The 22,461-nt window shown below is 46.0% G+C and overlaps 1 protein-coding gene across 1 annotated transcript in view; it reads left to right on the forward strand.

Annotated features, from left to right (window-relative positions):
• TBC1D32 (TBC1 domain family member 32) overlaps positions 1-22,461 on the forward strand; it is an 886,600-nt gene that overhangs the window by 794,438 nt on the left and 69,701 nt on the right. The window lies entirely within an intron of this gene.

Below are 22,461 nucleotides of genomic sequence, written 5' to 3' on the forward strand. Positions count from 1 at the left end.
CTGATTTTAGTCATCAGAGGACTTTAAGGAAAGAGCTTTGTCTAGTAATCCTGAAGATTCCTTTTTAAATAAATGTGAGTATTTCTTTTCCATTCCCATCAAATTTTGAGAACAGTAAAGGCAGATGGTACAGCAATAAATGTAGATATTCTACTTAAGGGATTCAACTTGGTCATGTGTACATGTAATGAACCTGCTTGCAGTACATTCATTAATCACATTTCTTCCTCAGTGATTGATTAGTCAGGAGCATCATCCCGACCTTTTTCATTAATCAGTTATATGGAAGTTGGCAATTTCGAAGGTAGTGAACAGAAAATTGTGATTACCTTAAAATGTATTCTCTGGATCAGTGTGTTGGAGGAAATGTATTGAACATAAGTAAATGTAATATCAGCCACTCGTCTAAAGAAGCACAAAGCATCTGTAATAGGCAGCTCATCAAAACGCGAAGCTTTTAAACAAAAGTGTACATGTTACCTTTAGATAAGTGTTTGTGGAAAGAGACTTTGATATTAAAAAAACACCGGAGGGACTTTTGAGAGACATTAAAAATAATTTTATTCTCAACCAAAGTGGTATTAACTAATCTGAAAGAGACTGTAGTTATAGTTTCCTTACCTTAGAATTACCCCCAGGCGTCAGACTGGATCCGGAGAATTTTTTTCGTAGCAGTACCCCTGCTCGTCCGTAGGTGGTGTCGGTCAAATCCACGTCCGTCGTCGGCGTTGTGGTCCTCGGGATGACGTTGCGGTGTCTAATTAGACGCCGCCTCTACGCACTAATGTCAGTTCTCCCTTTTTCCGCGACAGCCAACGCAGATACGGAGAGAGTGTGCCCCTTAGTTACTTTTTGACTAACCTTTTTCGACTTTTGTCGACATCGTTTTGAGTCTTCGACTCCTGGTGCGCGAGGGATGTCCAGCCGTCTGCCCGGTTTCAAGCCCTGTGACTCCTGTCACAATTTGTTGTCGGTCACCGATCCGCACCTTGTGTGTCTCTGGTGCCTGGAGTGCGACCACAACCCGAAGTCGTGCTCCGACTCTCGGACCCTGAACCTCAAGTCTGTGCAGGAGCGGTCCCAAAAGCTTTTGGAGGCTCGGCAGTCTGCTCTGTGCTGATCAAGGTCCCGGTCGAGGGGAGGGTCGCGGGACCGGTCGCAGAGTCACCACCATTCGTCCTTGAAGCCTTCGCACTCCTCGGGTAAGTCAAAATACAAGAAGAAGGCGAAGAAGCATCGTCGCTCTTCGCCTTCTCCCCGTCCATCGGCCAACTTGACGCGGGACCTGGAGCGTCGTTGCTCTCTGGCTCCTTCCTCGGAGCCCCCTGGGACAGCTCTGCGCTTCCCTCCGTTTCTCGGAGCCGGAGCATCCCCTGCCTAGCTTTGGGCATTTTACAAAGCGCTGCACAGCATCTTTGGTCAGCCAGACACCGCAGGCTTGCCTTTGGGCCCCACGGACTCAGGTGGGGGCCCTGGGCCTTAGATGCCGGTGGCTCCAGCCTCAGCACCGCAGGGTCCCCAAGGATCCAGGCCTCACTGTACCTTCCCTGGCACCGACTCCAATGACGACGCCCCCGACGTCGGTTGCTCCCCCAACCGGCGTCGATCCCAGCCCTACCCTCGACTTGAACACGGCGCCGGACCAATGTCGACCGACATCGTTACCAGTGCCGGAGGGTACTTATGTACCGCTGTTCATCCCGGACGTTCCATACTGCCCTGAGTGACAGCCAGAGGAGGGTGAGGAGGACTGGGAGGGGTCTGTTGACCCTCTAGCAGACCAACTTGAGCAGCCGGACTGGGGAGAGAAGTTGGATGATGCCAGTGGTCTAGATACCTCCCCAGACCTTGGTAGGCTTTCTCCCCCTACCGTGGCTACTGTGGAGGGAGCTCCCTACGCTGTGGTGTTGCATAGGGAAGCTGAGGCCTTGGGCCTCGAGCTTCCTATGGTGGCTGTCAGGACTAACCTCCTGACTGAGGTGCTTCAGCCGGTGGCAGCCTCTTCGGAGCCCCTGCTGCCTATTCATGAGGGTCTCACCAACATCCTTCTGGGCACTTGGTCCAAGCCCGACACAGGGGCTCCTGTGGACAGGATGATTGCCCGACGCCACCGCCTGGTCCCGGGCCACCAATATTTCCTCTCCCAACACCCTACCCCTGAAAGCTTGGTGGTCCAAGCCTCATCCTCAAAAGGCGCATTCCCTACTGTTCCCCCAGATAGGGTATCCAAGAAGCCGGACCATCTTGGGAAGAACATGTTTTCTTCTACCAGATTAGGACTGCGGTCGGTGAACACCACATGTCTCTTGGGCCGTTATAAACACACGGTGTGGGATACAGTCGCGCAAGTGCTGCCCCAGTGCCCGGAGAAGGCCCGGGCCGTGCTCACCCGCGCTGTTGCTGAGGGTCGAGACGCAGCTAAGTTCACCATCCGGTGTGGGCTGGATACCGCCCGCCGACTCGCTGGGTAGAGTTGTTTCCATATCGGTAGCCCTGAGGTGCTACGCCTGGCTGAGAACGTCTGACTTCTCTGGGGATGTCCAATCCACACTTTTGGACATGCCCTTTGATGGCCGTCGCCTGTTTGGTGACAAGGCGGACAACGCGCCTGGGTGCTTCAAGGACCCTAGAGCCACAGCCCGATCATTTGGCCGCGCAGCAACTTATCGCCCCATGCAGTCTGCCTTTTGCCCCTTTCGTGCCTACGGAAGGGGTGCACCACCTCGTTCCACCCAGAGCCACAGGGCTGCACAAGCTACCCAGCCTATGCGTGGCTAAGGACCAAGCGTCACGGGCCTGGGGGCCAGTGGGCGGGCCAGTCCACCAATGCCCCCTTCCTGCAGCAGTCTCCAAACCTTCCTAGTCTGACTTTTCAGGGCCATCAGTTGCCAGTAGGTGGCAGGATCCGCCATCACCTCCCCCACTGGCACAACATCACGTCAGACAGGTGGATTTTGCAGATAGTCTGAAAGGGCTACTCCCTCCCCTTAGAGACCACCCCTCCCTCCATGTCACCAACACTCCATTGCATGTCGGAGGATCACTTGGCCCTTCTCCACCAGGAAGTTACGTCTTTCTTAGCCAAGGGAGCCATCGAAAGAGTACCTGTGCCAGAAGTAGTTAGTGGTTGCTACTCCCACTACTTCCTGGTACCCAAGAAGGACAAAGGCTTGCATCCTACATCAGACCTCAGGTTTGTCAACCGCTTCCTCCAGAAGGAGAAATTCAAAATGTTAACCTTGGCTCAGGTCTTGTCTGCCCTCTACCCTGGAGACTGGATGGTAGCGTTGGACTTGCAGGACGCTTATTTTCACATCCCTGTCATGCCTGACCACCGGTGTTACCTACTGTTCATGGTAGGCCACAAGCATTTTTAGTTTACCGTGCTCCCCTTTCGCCTTACCAGCACCCCTCGGGTGTTCAGAAAAGTGATGGTGGTGGTCGCAGCACATCTGCACAGATCAGGGGTTCCAGTCTTCCCCTATCTCGACGACTGGCTGTTGAAGGCAGGCTTGCCCCAGGCTGTCGTCTTCAACCTCCAGTCTAGGGCAGACCTCCTGCATTCGCTGGGGTTCACTGTCAACGTGCCGAAGTCGCACCTGATTCCCTCTCAGAAACTCCTTTTCATCGGAGCAGTTCTGGATACAACGCAGTTTCGGGCTTATCCTCCTGAGCGGCGAGTCCGGGCTATTTGGGCTATGATACCGAGGTTTCAGCATCTATCCCGGATTTTGGTGATTATGACCCTGAGGCTGCTGGGCCTTATGGCCTCCTGCAGCCCGCTGGTAAATCATGCCAGAAGGCATATGCAGGCTCTGCCCTGGGACCTGAAGTTCCAGTGGGCGCAGCATCACGGCAATCTTTCCGATGTCATCCAGATCTCGGAAGGGACTGCAAGTCAGTTGCAGTGTGGCTCTTGAACCGGGATTGGGTCAACGGCAGATCCCGCTCCCTTCCCCAATCAGCATTAGCAGTGGTTATGGGCGGCCACATGGGAGAGGCGGAGATCAGGTGTCTCTGGTCTCTTGCGGAGTCCTGGCTCCACATCAACTTTCTGGAGCTCCGGGCAATTCGTCTTGCACTGAAGACATTCCTTCCTTCTGTCAAAGGAAAAGTAGTGCAAGTGTTCATGGACAACACCGCCGTACTACAACAAACAGGGCTGGGTGGGGTCGGGGACCCTATGTTAAGAGGCTCTTCGCCTTTGGACATGGCTGGAACATCAGGCCCTGGTGGTTCAACATCTGGCGAGTTCCCTGAACGCCAGGGCAGACTAACTCAGCCACCAGTGCATCATAGGTCATGAATGGTGTCTTCACTCGGATGTGGTGCAAGGTCTCTTTCAGCAGTGGGGAGAGCCTTGGTTAGATCTATTCGCCACTGAAGAGAACGTGCAATGTCGGCAGTTTTGCGCTTTGGAGTTTCCAAGGCAGCACTCGGTCAGCTACGCCTTTCGTCGCAAGTGGAATTGCGGCCTCCTGTACGCCTTTCCGCCTGTAGCACTTGTACCTAGAGTGCTGAAGAAGATCGAGCGCAACCGAGCCCAAGTAATTCTTGTGGCTCCAGACTCGGCATGAAGAGTCTGGTACCCCGAGCTCTTGAGCATGGCCATCGATCCTCCGATCAGACTGCCTCTTCAGGAGGATCTTCTGTCGCAGCAGCAGGGGACGGTCCACCAACCAAAACTGTCCAGCCTCCACCTCCTTGCGTGGAGATTGAGCGGTGACAGTTGACAGCTTTAGACCTTCCTTCCGAGTCTGTAATGTCATCTTGGCAGCCAGGCGTCCCTCCATTAAAACGGTATTTGCCTGTAGATGGAACAAATTTGTGGCATGGTGCACAGCAAAGGCTCTGGATCCCCTTTCTGCCCCTCTTTTAGAGGTCCTCCTCTTCATTCTTTCTTTGGCCCAGCAGGGCCCTGCTCTGGGCACTCTTAAAGGCTATCTTTCGGCCATTTCGGCCTTTCATCACCTTCCTGATCAGCCTTCTCTTTTCAAGTCCCCTATTGTAAACAGATTTCTGAAGGGCATTACTCATCTCTTTCCTCCTCCTTCTTTCGTAATGCCCCAGTGGGACTTGAATCTTGCCTTTACTTATCATATGTGTGCTCACTTTAAGCCACTACATAATTGTCCTCTACGTCTTCTTATTTTAAAGACTGCTTTCCTGCTTGCCATTTCCTGTACTCGCAGGGTGAGTGAGCTTCAGGCTCTGTCTTCCAAACCTCCCTTTCTTGCTGTCCATCCGGACAAAGTGGTCCTTCGTAGTAGGCCCTCTTTTCTTCCCAAAGTGGTTACGTCTTTCTACATATGTCAGACCATCACATTGCCCACCTTCTTCCCGCCCGCAGCCCTCCAAGGAGGAGGAGAGACTCCACAGTCTGGACCCAAAAAGTGCGCTGTCCTTCTACCTTGACTTTACTAAAGACTTCCGGGTTGATGATCAACTCTTCATGAGCTATGTGGGCGCCAAGAAAGGTCGGGCTGTGCACAAACGTACCATCTCTCGATGGGTTGTCCTATGCATCAACATCTGCTATTCTTTGGCAAAAAAGGAACCTCTGGTAAGACCGTTCGCCCACTCTACCAGGGCGACGGCAGCCACTACTGCTTTTGGACGTGGAGTTCCGCTGTTTGACATCTGCCAGGCAGCCACGTGTGCATCCCTGCACACGTTCACAAAACATTACTGCCGGGACAGCCAACTCCGGAGAGATTGCTTTTTCGGCCGCTCGGTTCTCCAATATTTCCTGGTGTTAACTTAGTTCGCAGACCCACCACTGGGGTTGGCATTGCTGGGGTATCTATTCTAAGGTGAGGAATCAATAACTACAGTCTCTTTCAGATGAACAAGTTACTTACCTTCGGTAATGATGTATCTATAAGAGACATATGTAGTTATAGATTTCTTACCACCCACCCCACCCATCGTACCCGTTCTGCGAACTGACGTCTAAGGATAGGGACTCCCTTACAGGGCCCTAGTTATGTGCACCAGTGGTCAGTGTCTTGCATGGCTCTGCGCTTCTGGCGTGGAAAGTTGTGTCAGAATTGATGTCAGCGCGCAGGGGCGGTGTCTAAGTAGACACCGCGAAGTCATCCCGGCGACCACGACGCCAACAACAGACATGGATACGACCTATGCCACCTACAGACATGTAGGGGTACTGCTACGAAAAAAATTCTCCGGATACAGTCTGACACCTGGGGGTAATTCTAAGGTAAACGAATCTACAACTACATATGTCTCTTACAGATACCGAAGGTAAGTAACTTGTTCATCACTGCCTTACGGATGAAGAACTGAGGGTACTTATGAGAGCTTATGGGGAATGCTCTGTATTCTGTTAAATATATAACAGCACTACCAATTACCGAAACTGTATGGGTCACAAATATAATAGGAATGTATCGACTGAAAGAAAATGCAGCAAACAAATTTCACAGTATTTAGAAGGTACTGAACCAAACTGTAAATCGGGAGCATGGTGATTTAGGGCCTGATTTAGATCTCGGGGGACGGGTTACTCCGTCACAGGAGTAATGGATATCCCGTTGGCCGAAATATAAATCCCATTATATCCTATGGGTTTTATATTCCGTCTGACGGGATATCTGTCACCGTTGTGACTGAGTAACCCATCCGCTGAGATCTAAATCGGGCCCTTAATGTACTATGGAGGAGATGATAATCTTTGGACTCCATCTAAACATGAAGTGAAAGTCATGATAAAGGTATTTAATCCATCTAGGGCTCATGTCACATATTGTGTTTCTGCATAGATATTGAGCCTGCAGTTTGAATTATTGACATCAGTGTTTGATCCTAATATGGGCACAGTTCTGAAATTTACTTTACTCTGTTCCACACATGTGGAGAAGTAACATCTGGATACCAAAATACAAAAAGTGTGCCGTCTCAACCAGGAAATTAAAGAATGATCAGTCTTATGGATATCCCTGGGGAAATGTTTATAGAACATCTATTACCTACATTAGGGTACTGCGTAGTTGGGATACTCCCAAATGTGCAAAGAGGGTTTTGAAGATAAACATTCAACTATTGGTGATTATTTGCTACTGAAAACTGCTGATGGAAAAATATGGTTTTAATAAACAAATGCCTGTTTACTTGACTTATATTGATTTGTCCACAGCATTTGACCCTGTGCACAGAAATGTATTTTGTAGCAAAGTGTCAGAATGGGGCATCTCCTGCATCTTTATTATCGTTAATAAATTAACCGCAGAAAGTCAACTGAAAAAGAATCCAATTAGAAGAAAATGGAGCTTCAGCTAACAAAATAATGGCCCTAATGAGCTAAGGCAGGGCTTGCCACTAGCCTCAGTATCGCTTGATTTGAATGTTGCTGATGCACCAAAAGCATTTACCAGCATCACTGTTGTACACCGAAATTGCTTGATTTGAATGTTGCTGATGCACCAAAAGCGTTTACCAGCATCACTGTTGTACACCGAAATTGCAGCATGATACCTTAAAAAGTCTTTATTTTATTGATTTTTTTGCTTCTGTTTGAATTTACTTTGCTATGCTTATAGCATATTTTGGGTAGGTTTAGCTTCTATTGGGAAGTCTGCTTCCTAAAGATTAGTCCTGGGAAAACTAAAGTAATTATGTTTATAAAGAGAACAATAAATAACAATTCCCGTAAGTTGCAAGAATTGCTTTAGAGATAGTCTATTTTGAGGAGCGATATTGACTTATTTCATATAAACAGCACATTGACTCAGATATAAAAACAAGCCAAAATGTTAAGTAATGATCCCCCTAAAGTTGATGCTGCTACCCCTCTTCACTCAAAGGATACTTTTTGAAAACCCATGATCTAAAAATAGTAAGTGTATTACTGTGAACTGATTGCATACACACATCTCCTGAAATTTCAATGGATACAAATGAAAATTTGGAAAAACTGGCCTTGTCTCTGCTGTTAGGCTTGAACTTGGATTATTTAGTATCGGGTTTTGAGATTAAGTATGAGTGCTATGATATAAGTATCCTATTTGGCATGCAAAACAAGGTACCATAAGATGTATTATTAAGGAGAACCTAGAAAATAATAATTATTGCTGAAGGATACTTCTAAAGCAGGTTCCTCACTTATAGAATATTCCCAGGCCCCTGACTTGATCTGGAGAATTCTTAAGGAATGTTTCCGCGTGCCAGAGGTGGCGCCATGTAGCTCTGTTGAGATTCAGTACTACCCTTTAAGTTACGTAACCTGTCCGTGGACTGACATTCATCTTTTTTCTCTGATTCCGCTGAAGTAGATCCAAAGCTCCTCTGCCAACTTTGTAATTTTTTTTTATGGCTGCAGAAGTTTTCGAAGTGTGCTAAAGAACAATGTCCCCACCAACAGTGACAAGAATCAAACTGTGCCAAGACTGCAGGAATTGGGTGTTGGACAAGGACCAGCACAAGGTGTCTCTCTGATGATTGGGCTCTTGGCACAACTCTAAGTTATGCAATGAGTGAGCCCTCATGCACCTGACGGCGATCCATAACCAAGAGGCAAAGCTCTAAAGGAGGTTGCCGTCGAAGCATGGGTCCTGCTTCAAGTCGCACTCCCAGTCTTGAAACCTCTTAGGTGTGAAATCCATTTTTAGGTTGAAGTCTTTCCATAACTCAAAATCAAAGTTTAGACATAAGCTCAATAAGGCTAAGCAGGACTCTGCCACCCACTGCTCGAAGTCTACTGTGGGGGCATCATGATCTTGTTTACACTCCTGATGTCTCTAGGTCAGGAGAGTGTGGTACCCGAAGGTCGTGAGCTAAATCATCTGCCTTCCGAACAGATTTCAACTTCGAGAGGACCTCCTGTCTCACCAATAGGGCAGTGTCCTGCATTTGATATCTACAACCTACACTTCCATGTGTGAAGATTGAGTGAGAGCTAAATGGATTTGAGTTACTAACCAAGTGATGGATGCCATCCTCACTGCCAGACTCCCTTACATGAAATCGATGCATGCTGGGTGCTGCGACAAATATGTTACCTGGTGTGGTGCCTGAATCACTGATCACTTCCAAGCTAGACTTCCTATATTCTTTTATTTGTTTTAAGCTAGCCCAGCAAGGTCTTGATGTGGGCACATTGAAAGTATTTTTGACTGCCTTTTTTAACTTTCTGTTCGCCTGACCAACTCTCTTTTTGTAAATCACCTGTTGTGATGTGTCACTCCCAATGGGATCTGAACAGTCAAAACACAACCTGTTTTCCAAAACCTTTTAGGCCCAGGGCCACCCTGCCTCTACTTGTCAGAGTGGAGATAGGATTTGTTTTCCTCCTTTTTAGGGATCTGGGGTACTGAGAAAGTTTCCCTGTTGTGTTTACCACCTCCCTCCTTCGACTTTTGTGGACCTGATACCCCTTTCTGGAGTCACCCCTTGAGACTTTGTGTATCCTTGTCCTTATCCACTCATCATCTTTCTTAGCCAGCTCTCCGGGACTAGAAAGTGATGAATCTACCAGATGCTGGTGTAACTTGTCGAGGTACAGTTTGTCAAAAAGTGTTCTTTCATAATCAGATTATAAAGCCCTTCATAGTCCTGCGCCTGATTGCCTTTCAACCAGCCTCCTAGTGTTTTGACTGAGAACTCAACAAATTATACCCAGGACTGACTCAAGTTTTTGTGAGTCTCCCTGAACTTAATCCTGTACTCCTTAGTGGTGAGTCCAAAGCCCTCGATCAACATATACTTCATGAAGTCATAGGACGAAGCATCTTCCTGTGAGTAGTTTGTCTCCGCACCTTCCTGAGAACAACTCCCATAGTAGAGAGCCCCAAAGTCTCTTGTGCAACTTCCTAATCTTACAAGTCCTCTCAAAGGCTGTACACCATTGGGTAACGTCATCACCCTCAACATATTTGGGGACAGCCCCTTTGGGGATTTTAGGATCAAAGGTTTCCTCTCTCTCCCTATTTACTTTGTTGCTGCCACCATTTATGGGTGCAAGCCCCATTTCAGCCCTCTCTTGTTCTATAGCCAGGATTTTGGCTTCAAGGGCTTCTCTTCTGGCTAGCATCTCAAGAAGTGCATTTCCATCATTTAGCTCTTCTTTGAGCCTTGAGTTGCCTGACCCATCCCAATTAGGGGAAGGCACTCGAGGTACAGTTCTAGAGTAGATATGAGAGGATCTCATCACCTTCTCTCGTGAGTTTAGGGGGACAGTACTCCAGGAGACTAGGTACCTCTCAGGTGCCCTTTGGGTACATGTAACAATAAATCTGATACTTTCATATGTATAGATTTATTAAGACGAGGTGTACCAAACACCATTATTTTCACTGCAACCATTATGTTGCTGGGTAACTCGTAATTGCCAGTGCCCAGTACATACCTTTAACATGGCTGCCTGATCACTTGCACTGCCCCGGTAATGGAACTAGGCATCACACGGGCATATCTGCTCATACAGATATCCCCCACATGTATTATAATGCACCCTGCCTTTATGCCTTTGAGGCCTGCTGTACAGGCGACTTACATATGATACATACAGTGTGTGTGCATTGCACACGGAGTAGGCAATGTTGTGTTGTCAGTAGGGCTTGCGCCCTTTTTTGCATACTGCAGTAGCCTAGTTAGCAGGCTTCAGTGCACTGTCAGAGTCGAAAACCACCATCTAGTTGTTCAAAAGGGGGCAGGAAGTGGGAGGGGGGACATTTGCAAAAAGAAGTGCAGCTTCCTACTGGTAGGAAGAAGGCAAAAGGTTTGAGTGGACCCTGCAGAAAGGATAATTTCCAACAATCATCTTCAGAGATATTGTGTTCCATATTTGCTAGTAACTTGCAATTTTGGAATATTCTGTGACCGGTGTACATACAGTTGAGGGTTTTCTGTTCAGTACTTGAAAAGTTTCACTTTTTGCAGCCCGAGATCGCGTCACTTTGGCACATCAGCCTTTATTCATTATATCAACGTCGGAGTTGGACTTTTGCCTAACAAAGCAGTTCAATAGGCTTAGTAGACATATTTTGTCTCAACCTGCATTTATCTCAACGGAGTTGACGTTAATTGGGGAGTTTGTAGTGGAACAAGCCGGATGACTTTTTCCCTTCGGGCTGAAATTGCAAAGCAAACTATATACTCGCCCTGATGAAGTTCTTCTTCTAGAACGAAACGTGTTGGCTGTTTGGTGTACCTTTTTCAAATAGAAAGAAGAATAAAGAACTTTGAATATTCTCATCACTGGACGAACATTCGTAAAGTTATTTATTTATGGACATTGGGACTGGGGGGTGCAACCTACAGTTGGCAAAGTGTATGTTGGTTATTCTAACCGCCCCTTAGGAATGGTGGGGGCAGTGGTGTTGCACAGCATGAGAGCACAAGGCTCATTGTTTTTGTTTAAATGAAGGAGGGATACAACGTAAGGACTTTTGTTTTTTACTTAGAGGGAGGTGCATCACAAACCCTTTTAGTGTTTGTATGGTTTAGCTGTTCCTATGTTGTTTTGAATACAGTTGAGGGTTGTAGTGGATTGTGCCCTCTCCCCTCAAATATCCCAAAAGTTAGAACAATGCAAATAACCAAGCTGAGCAGGAGATTGTAAATGTCATTATCTTTCGTTTCTCATGTTTATTACTTCATCTACAGCTTTTTTGTATTTTTCATGGCTGTCAAAGTTGAAGGGCCCTGCCTGGCACCTCCCCTGTCCATCCTCTGCATCTTTGCCATCTCTTATGCCGCTCTTTTCCCCCATTACCAGGCTCTTGTGGACCCCGAATATATTCTCATTGTTTTCATTCTAACATTTCTTGAGGTGTTGAGTTTGAATCCGCTGCTCCTCTGCAGATGTTACGGCACATTTTCTTTTCCTTCAGTGCTTTGGCCCTTGTTTGGTCTGAGGCTTGTTCATTGTCTTGAAGCTCTTTCCAGCTTGCGTTAAGGTTTTATATTTCAGATTTGGTTGATGGGGGGTTGTTTGTTTGGGAGACCAAGTCCAAATCAAACTTGAAGAATGATTGGGCTTCTTCTAGGGAAGCACAGGCATACTGTGATATGATTGATCTTCAAATTGAAGGAACTGGTGACCCTTTGCGATAATTGTAGTCTTTTGAGCATAAGCAGTCTGTGATTGATTTAAACTGTTTGCGTTTCGTGTGGCTTACGCAGGCTGTTTCTAAAACAGCTGTATGTTTGCTTCATTGTAAGAGATGGGGCCCTCTCTTTGTTCAAGAACATTTCTTTATCAGATTATTAGTGGAGTGTTAATAAGATTATTAGTAGACTCTGACCACCAGATCATATATTAAGCTCCTGAAGAGCGACAGTGTAGCTACTGTAGGAGCTCTGTCAATGCAGATCAGGCAGACACTCTAGGGTCTTTAAGTAAAGAGTTTAATAGATCTGCTGGGTAGCTGCTCCCTCTCTGCTCCGCGGTAGTATTAACTAGGGCTCATCATGCGAAGATGGTGGATTTGTACCCAGTGTCTTAGATGTCAGTAAACCTGTTACGTCTGACAACAAGATCTGGGTTCAACGAGTTTCAGGTCCCATCGCTTTCTCTCTAAACTAGGTAGACACATCAGGATGCAACTTTCTAGTCTGAACACCTGTCTGCATCAAAAGGATGCATGCTCTGGGAGTGAGGTTTGTGTTGGGCTGTTGCTTACATTGAGGGGTAGAATGGCGCTCGCTATTATGTAGGTAATGTGCTTGACTTAGGTAACAAGTGAATGCTCCAGAACTTTGCCCATTGAGTGGCTGAAGGGTTCCATCTATACTCTATGAGCAAATTAGCTAAAACTTTGAAGGGCCCATCTTGTAATGTTCTCTCTGCTCAAACCTTCCATGTTGCTGCCTGTAGGGAAAGGTTCTTTTAGTGCCTCTCGTGCCTTGTTTAATATGGGGTACTGAAGTCTCAGTCTCAGTCCGGTTGGGGACTGAGCTTTGGGGACCCCGTGCCTACTCCCCCTCGAAAATGCAGATACATTTGCTTGGGTGCTCCATGGTTTATAGGTGTCAAAGTTCTTACTGAGCCCCTTGATTGAAACAAATCAAGCAGAGCCATTTTCTCCCCTGATTCTGCTCGGGTAGGGCATTTATTTTTCAACTTTGAGCCCCGATGTCACTCTCCAAAGACAATAGTCTCTCCTCGGAAAACTTCCTGCATCTGGAAAAAAAGGCTCCTTAACAGAGAATCCCAGGGGTTCACTGCAGCTCCTCTTTTCTCCCCCAGAGCCACCATGGAATGTATTGCACGTTCCATGTGCAATTAATGGCCCATCGGTCGATTTCACCTCCTCACTAGGTGGATACGGGTTGGTGTTTGGGCTGATGCCGCCTCCTGTTGCATTTCTGGTGTGTCACTAGCTCTTAGCCCTCCCCCCACACTTCCCTATAGCTTCGTAGTTTGTCTACCACCTCTTCTCAGCTCATCGTCCAGGGCCTGAGCCGCCTGATGGGTATTACTGACCTCTTCCAACCACCGCCCTGGGGCTATGGGGCACAGGCTGCTGCCTGGTATACAGGGTCTTTTAACTTAATTGAGTTGGTCGAATCCCACCCCATTTCTGTTTAGAGACGCTATAAGCAGTTGGCCATAGATGGCCAGCTCCTTATGTCATCAGCGCAGCCCCCACATTGGGTGCGTGCCCAGTCACTCCATCCAGGACATTCTCTGCAACTCTCCAGACACTTACCTTCAAAGAATTGGGTGGCTTTTCCTCCTAGCATAATGAGGGGTCCTGTCCGTCAGTGGGGAAACCCGGGCTCACAAGCCCTTGTCTGCCTGCCCTCCATCTTGTGGAGCGAGTGTCACTGGTCACCACAGTATCTCTTCTGTGTGAAGCCATATTGTGAGTCCATTAGATCCTAGAGGGCCTCTAGCCTCTTCATTGGGCCTCATCCTCCTCGGGGAGCCTGTGGTGTTGCTTCAGCTGCGGGAATCTGGTGTGTCTGCAGCGACCAGATAGAAGCTCAGAGTCAGACAACCACCATTTTTTCAGTCTTGTCCACACCCCCTCTGTAATCATTTCAAATATCTATTTACGAGATTAGTAAAGTACCTATAGATTTGCCCAAGTAAGCCACTAAGATAGCTTACTACATGCGATGAAGTGATCTATGTGTAACATGACTGTCAAAGTTTTGATATGTAATGTGTTCAGGTCAGCCTTTCGCCCCTCTAAAGACAATAAAACGAGCACAGTTTTCTTGTGCGAGATGGACACCTGTGGTCAGCACCTGTAGAAACTTCAGTGTGCTAAGTTCGTGCCCAGTTGACACAGTATAACGTTTGTTAATGCATAATTATGCTATTGTTTAATATATACCTTGCCCTAGTCATATTTGTAACTATTACCCAGAAACTCTTGACTCACAGCGAAAAGTGGTCCTTAAAGCAAGAAATTCAAACATTGCTATGTTTGTAGGAGCCTCGCTCTCTTGTACATACTTTTGAAGGCTCTGATTTTCTCTGTTTCCCATAATGAAATGCTTGAATCTGTTTGCAGAATAAAGAAACCTAAACCCCAAGTTACCTTATTCTGGCAACTTCTTGAGCAGAGTATAAATGTATGTGCCGGTTCTACCCGCCGAGTTCCCCTCTGCAAAAGTCTGGAAGAGTCACATTTTTCAACGATAACTAATGTTTTCATCAATGCATTTTGCAGAATAATGACAAAGCAGTGCCCTGAAGAATTCTACAACACCGTTATAGCATGCCACAATAGACACTACAGGTCATTAGCTACCCTCTGCCCCAGCATTAAACCCCAACCTGAGGTGCTGCCTGTTAACAAGCGAAAAATGATTTAATAATTGAGATTTTTCTAGTAAGAAGTACTATAATGTTATTAGAGCATTCCACCCATTGAGGTCAGAATATTAATCTATATTATACATAAAGAGAAATTTCGGCATGTTCGAGCAGAAGGCCTATACCTACCAGTAGCGACCCTCTGCCCCATTTTTGGTATTTACATGGTGGCATGCCCATTCCAGTGTTCCAGTAGTAATTTGATGTGGTCTGACGGCTAGAGCTGCCGACTTTGGTGCTGGAAACCAAGGTTCGTGCCGCGGGGTCGCGTCCACATCCTGTGGTTATGGGCAAATCACTTAATCTCCACGTGCCTACCAAAAAAAAAATGAATGTGTCCTTGTGTAACGTAATCGGTGCTCATGTAAAGTGCTCCAATACCTTCAGGTTGAGTTTGCGCTTTATAAATCTGCAAAATAAATCAAATTTTAAAAATGACATCCTCCTTAAACGGTGCTCGCATTACTGCCTCCCACATACACCTTAACTCCTTCACATGAACCGGTCTCGGATGTTGAGTCCCGGAAGTGATAGAAACAGATAACAGCTTTGTAGCAGTGTTCGACTAGACATCGGAAAAGCTAACACTAAGCAAGAAAAACCGGGTTCAGGAGTACGAAAACACCTAGTTTCCAAGTTTCAGTTTTGCTTATTTCATCTCATTCAGAATTTAAAATTACCATTCAAGCTCTCGATGGTCACTCATTTTAAATGATTTGCGAATAGTTTTACCTATATTTTCATGTTAATTGAGAATGCTTAATTCAACAAGGTCTCGCCTGCACAACGCGCAAACACTGCTTTGGAGTGACCTCTTGGAATCACTTCGGGCTTTTGTGGAAACTCGTGCATGTTTTGCACTGTTTCCAATCAGCCCTCGTGCATGTACGGCGTTTACCTTGCGGTAGAGAGCAGCGGTTCCATATGTTTGCAATCATCGCCCCTGCCACTGCTTGCTCCCGCAAGGTAAACGCTGTACATGCCCTCAGCGTCTACAGGCATCCATCTTGGTCCCCGAGTATGACTCCAAAATACCAATGCTATTTATTGTGCTCCCACAGCAGTTTCCACATAATAGCAACACTGTCCACTACTTGCAAATATTAACACTATTTCTTCTTCCTCAAATGATCAAACGTTATTAAACTATCCGTATGCGAAGAAAAATGCCTGACAAGCACTTCACAAATTTAACTATTATTTGCTTCTTGCTACAAAATGAAACTTTTTTTCCCCCATTATCGGAAAGACCGCACTTGTAAATATGCGAGTTCATACTACCAGTTGTACAAATCTATCACTTTTACAAAAGTACTTCTCAAGTGCAGAGCTTTAATGTGCCCTATTGATGTCAAAGCTTCCACATGTTAGTTGTTTTCTTACTTTAAAGACACTTTATCATATTTTACGAAGTTTGTTGTATGATTACATAACTCATATTTTCAGGGCTCCAATCATGAACAGGCTCAAAGATCCAAGCCAGCCCCTTAACTCAGCTCTGTCTGCTTCCTTTGCTAATGTGTTAGCTCGCCCACCTCCACTACTACCAAACCTGACTCTGCTCTGCCTAGGCATCAAAGCATCCCTATGACACGCCCCACTCTACAAAGTTTCTCCCCCTGATCCAGCCCAGTCTAACTTATGCAAACAGATGACGTAGTCAAGTTTCTCGTCCTGGCCGCACATTTGCAGAGAGTCCCCCAGCACCATGTAGCACTGGTTGCACTGAAATACCAGAAGGTCGTGGAGCCTGTAGCGGCCACATGTCATAGACTGGGAAAGAGCGCTGTTGCGTTCTTCCTTTGGCAGCTGGAGCTTCTGCTGCTCCGCGAGTTGTTCTTTCTTGCTGCGCTCGCTGCCTAACGCTCACCTGGTGACTCGCGACATTTTCCGACATCACCTTTCATCAATAACGCTGTAGCCCTCCTGCAGTTCAAACCTAGGCTGGATACGCCCACTTTCAGCTCACTCCCTCTTCCATTGGACAGTGGTGTGAGCAGCGGCGACGCCTATGCGTCACATTTTAAGAATTTTATGGTCTTCAACTTGAAATACACAAGTTAGAGTTGACTTTGGGTAAATGCAGGACTTTAATTGGGATAAAAAACTGGGGAGGTCTCTCAAATGGGCATGGCCAATGTAATTAAGGGCGTGGCTTAAAAACACGTAAACTAAAAATCTGTGCTTAGCATAGCGTGCCGCCCTTCGCATCTGTCAGCAGTTTGGTATGCCATTCACAGCGGATGTCAGACATGCTTACTCAAGCTGTTGTTTTATTTTCGTAATAACATTAATGGCATTTAATTAGATGTGGATTTTTTTTTTAGAAGGGCTCGTCGTTTACATCCTACTTACTATCCTACGGCTTTGTCCTTGATGCATTGCAATGTCGTTTCACCTTATATAGTTCTACTCATGTTATCAACCGTACAACTATGTAAGGCCGAGCTAGTCTGGCAAAATCTGACCTCCAAATTACAAGTTAAACAAATCTCTCCAACTATAGCATTACACAACTGAGTTACCCTACCTTGACAGCACAGATAAAGGTAATATTATTTGTATTTTTCACAATGCAGTCCTATAATATGCCTATTAGTGTCAAAGTGTCCAAGTTAAAGAACAGTACACGTTGTAGCACCCAGGATAATGTGCTGCATGGCTAAAAACGTATTAGATCCCTAAGGCGAGACCTATTGGCTATGCCAATGCTGGTTCTTTTTGGCAACTGGTGGAAGGCGGGTTTTCATTCTTGGTTCTAGTTTAATGTGCTCTATGAAGAGTCCCTTTTTAATTTGGTACATGTTGGTGGTCATCTGTGTATAGTTTGCATCTGTGTACATGAAGCCGGCTACCTTCTTTTTTGTAATCTTGTATCTTTCTTGCTGCCCTTATCAGCAGTTTGAGAAGCTCTCCGGTATCTGTAAATTTAAGTGGCTTACCTCTTAATGTAATGTGATTTGGCCCTTAAATTTTTTTCTTCTAATCTTGTCTAATTAATTCTATTACTTTATTGGCGCGTTCACCACCCCGAGCAGGCAGCCAGAATATTAGATGTCACTAAATATTCTGTCATCGTCTCGGACGGTTTTATCTGCATTAGTTCATTTGCTGGCTATCACACAGATATATTAAATACCAATTCACAAGATACTTGATGAGAAGCCTCCGGGCTGACAAGAATGAGCTTTTCTCATCCAAAGTAAATCATTCATAATACATTTTTACATGTGCAGGCCAGATTTCAGAATGACTGCATTATTCTGATCCCTTAACAATGTGTTTTTTACCACCGTGTTCAACCTTTGATAAGATATCGGCATACAAAGTTTATTTTGCCGAGGTTAGAAACCTTTTTTTTGCGTCGATAATCAATAGTGTTATTTCACAAAATCATGTACAGAGAAGAAGTGAAATTGCATGCCCTACGACCCTCAGTGGTATAACTGGAAGTGATATTACACAACCTTTAACCCTAAGGCGATGTTGTTTGTGGTTTTGTTTTTAGGGTTAGCTTCATGAGTAACTTGCTGCATTCTTGATATAAAGTCCATTCGAGGTAATATGGGCTTTCAGGTGAGGAGTTACATTTCTGACTTTGTGAAATGCAGCATTATACTTCTGATAGATGCTTTTTCCTACATTTTCCTCACCTTTTGAATATATGCGGGCGTCAGAATGGTTCTGTAAACTTACAAAGCTCTCCTGTGCTGGCAGAGGGCTCTGGCTCCATCTTAGTGCCGGAAGTGACACCATTGTGACTGTAAGGGAGCCATAAAGCATCAACCATGGTACACTGATGTTGATTCCCTTTTCCTGCCTTTTCAATGCGCATCAGTAACTCTCCTTCGCTTGTCAGCATTTCCCCCAAATGTTCTCGCAGAATTTTTTATAATCAAGCGCATTGCTTGGGATGTCTCCCCCTAACAAACCAGGTTTCAAGCTCTGTTGGGACAGTAATGGGCAAATGTCCATTTCAGACCCACTTAAAGTTTGCCTGTGCTGCTTAGGGTTGAAGCACGACTGAAGGCCGGGTGACATGTGCAGCCTTATGCACCTCCAAGGCCACAAAAGAGCACAGGGCCAAACTTGATATGGCCCATATCCGCAATGAGTGTTGCCTTGTTGCTGTTCATGCTCCAAGATCTCCCCCCTGAACCTCTCTTTTGTTGAAGGCTTTGGGGGAAAAAAGGCAAAGAAAAGAAAAAAAAGGAGGCATGGAGATTCTTTGCCAAGGTGTTGTTTCCAGTCTGTCACCTCAATACACACTGCCCCCTGCATAGTCATCCTTGCAGTCTGAGCTGCTGAAGTTCACCCCCCTCCCCCCACCTCGCTGAACCTCTAACGGCAGAGCTGCTCATGCAGGCCTCATCATTGGCTGTTCCAGTCTCTCAGCTCCTAACACCATATCAGGTCTACCCTTAGTTCCTGGTTCAGGGAGCTGCTTCAGCTTTCTCTATGCATGCCATGATGGAACTGTTTACGCATGCATCAGCCCGCACTAGAGGGCCTGCTGTCTGCATGGGACCTTTTGGGTGCATCTTCACATTTCCGCTGGCAGATCCTCCCTCTGCTTCGTTCATCCCCTCTGTTCCTCATGAAATGTTTCTAATACCATCTGGAAGTGTCCCAGTGCGTAGCCATTTGATCTCCACCAGTTGACCTCCCTCGGGCTCCATTGCCGGCATCTACCTCTGGTACCACTGTCACAGAATCTGGCTCCTAGAACCAAAGCAATCCTTCTAAGGTCCAGGAAGGAAGCCGAAAGAATTGTCGAAGAAGAAAGATAATGGCAGGAAAAATATGACAATTACCACCAGTACTCCTGTCATACAATGCATTTGGCTCAATTTCAGACCTGATTCCAATGCCTGATCCAGCCCAGCATGATATAGACAATAGTAGCAAGGTAGAAAACCTGCTTCCGCTCCCATTCTCTAATACAGCGGATTACTTACCCTTGCATTATGCCAGTGGATTGGATTCTTCCCAGGAGATAGAAAGGGACTTCTCCTTCGGGCTATCTTCTCCATAGATGGAGACATTTCAAGCAGTGCTGAGAAAGGTGACCGATATCCTTAAACTTCCCTTGCCTACTGTCCAGCATCTTAACTGAGTTATTGTACCCTTTAGCAGCCACCTCTGAAATGCTCATGAACCAGATGACTTCTGCATGAGGGAAGCTTACATCATCCCCAGCAGTAAATCACTTGATCACCAAGTGCTACAGACCAGCCCCTGGAGATACAGTTTTATTGTCTGCCCTTCCATCTCTGGACAGCCTATTTGTGCAGGCCTCCTCAAGTATAAAGCAAAGCCCATACTCCTCCCCAGTTGCCCCTCTGGAACGGGAGTGAAAAACTGGAGGTTTTGGGTAAAACGGTGCTTTCATACACAGTTTGGTGCTCTGCTCTCTGAAAGCAGCTTATTTGCTAGGGTAATATACCCATGTCCAGTGGTATTTAGTACTGATGATAGTACCAAACTGTTCTGACCTCCTTAGAGACCACTTTGCGTAGATGGTTTGACCTGGGCAGGTCAAGAAAAGGACACAAAGCTACATTTGCATAATCCCACTGGAGTTGTCTTTAGTGAACTTTCTGCACTCACTGCACACCAACCTAACTGCGAGGGTGCACTTGGGCACCAACGGAGAGATGACCCCCGAATTCTCACTTGAACGAGTGATATGTCAAGGTTGTATTTTAGCCCCGTTACTTTTCCTTATTTATATCAACAGCCTATGTCCTCATCTAATCATGAGTCCTGTAGACACACCCAAGATTGCTGTTATCCAGGTACCCGCAATGCAGTTCGCAGACCATGCGGTCCTACTGGCGCAAACCCTCAATGCTCTGCGGACCTCTTTGTGTCTTTCATGAGTAGTCTTGATTTGGCTACCAATTTTGGTCAATCTCACATTATGGCCTTCGGGCCTGGTAAAACCAAAATCTCTAAGCTTTCTATCATGGACCAGTCGCTCAGCAGCATGAACGACTTTAGTTACCTGGGCGTGACACAACACACTAACTCACGACTGAATCTTAGTAGGGCGGCCACCCAGGGCAGCTGGTGCTATTCTTAACCTCCCCATAACTGCGGGGAAAGGGACAACTTTTCCTCTTTTAAATGTTAAAATGCCCAGTGTGTCCCAGCCGCCACATATGGGGCCGGTGAATGGGGCTATACCAACACCTCCTCTCTCCAAGCTGAAGAAAATCGCATTCTATGGAGGGTCATGTATCTACCACCGTCTAGTTCCAGTTACGTCATACACTCAGTGTTGCACTTGCAACATATAACTGACCAGATTAATCTGGCGCCTATATTGCTGTGGGTCAGAGTTTGTACCATCCCAGAGGCGTCCATTGCAGAAATATTATGTCTGATTGTTTGAGTTTGGTCATGGGACATAATATCCCATGGTTAGACTACATTTCCTAAACTCTTTATGCATTGGGATTGTCTGCCTTGTTCACAACACCGCAGAATATCATTAAAGACGGCAAAGCAAGGGTTAAGCGCTTTTTCTCTGATTACTGTATGACAAGTAGGCTGAACGCTAAATTGTCGAAACGATCCGTGCTGACCTTTTACAGGTCTTTTTCATCTGCGAAACCTGCTCTATATCGCTCTTTAGATCTCACGCACTGGGAGAGGTCTCTTCCGCTTTAGAGCAGGAACGATTCGGTGGCTCTTGTGCTTCTGAGATGACTCTAGCCCTATGGGGAGTGTTCCTATGCCATGCCCCTGTGAAGGCTCTTCAGAGCAAACGTTGTTGCATTGTATGTTTTTCTGTAAATTTTTCATTCATTTGTTCAGACACTTTCTCAAACCACTTTTAAAAAACCTGGGCCATCGTAAATGTAGAGAAGCGTCCTACAATTTGCATCTGTTGAACAGCTATGACATATGTTTCAGGGTATCTCAAAGCCATAGTGGAATGCAGAGAATCAATAGAAGGTTAGCATGTGGTATCGCTTACTGCAATTGTTAGTTTTTACGATTTTTATTGTACGTGTCGTTTTTAAATTTTAAACTTTGAGTCATTCTAGGTTTAAGATACGGTTAGCTAACTGTATATTATCATACATGGTTTTAAGATCTTGATACATTTATGGTCATATCCATTTTGTTATTAGTTTCTAAAAATGTAATGCGCTTTCTTTCATGGCCACACACGCATAAAGATTCTTTGATCAATTGATTGATTGACTCATCATTTTCTTTTTATTACTTTGGACTGTGTCTTGCAATTTTTCTCATTTAATTAATGGCATGAAAGTCCACTCAGTGTTTAGTTATGGCAGCTACTGTTTGCATTGGGGTCTTTTTTCCTGTTTGTCATCATTATTACCAAAAAGCGGTTATTACCTCTAATCCATTTGATCAGAGATGGCCAGATCCAGCCAATTCTGTAGCCAGAGCTAAGGGTTCCATTGTGGCAATCTGATGTCTTGCTTGGCTCCAGTCAGCTGGTTTCTCCAGGGATGTCCAGATAACTTTAATGGACATGCCCTTTGACAGAGAAAGACTTTTTGCAAACAAAGCGGATGCTGCACTAGAGAGGTTCGAGGCAGGCAGGGTGATGGCCCAATATTAGGATCTTCAATTCACGGGCAAAGACTACTGTCAATTTCACAAATTCTGGGGTTCTCAAAGGCCTTTAGTGT

The sequence above is a fragment of the Triturus cristatus genome, chromosome 6, assembly GCF_964204655.1.
Source record: "Triturus cristatus chromosome 6, aTriCri1.1, whole genome shotgun sequence".
NCBI classification, from domain to species: Eukaryota; Metazoa; Chordata; class Amphibia; order Caudata; family Salamandridae; genus Triturus; species Triturus cristatus.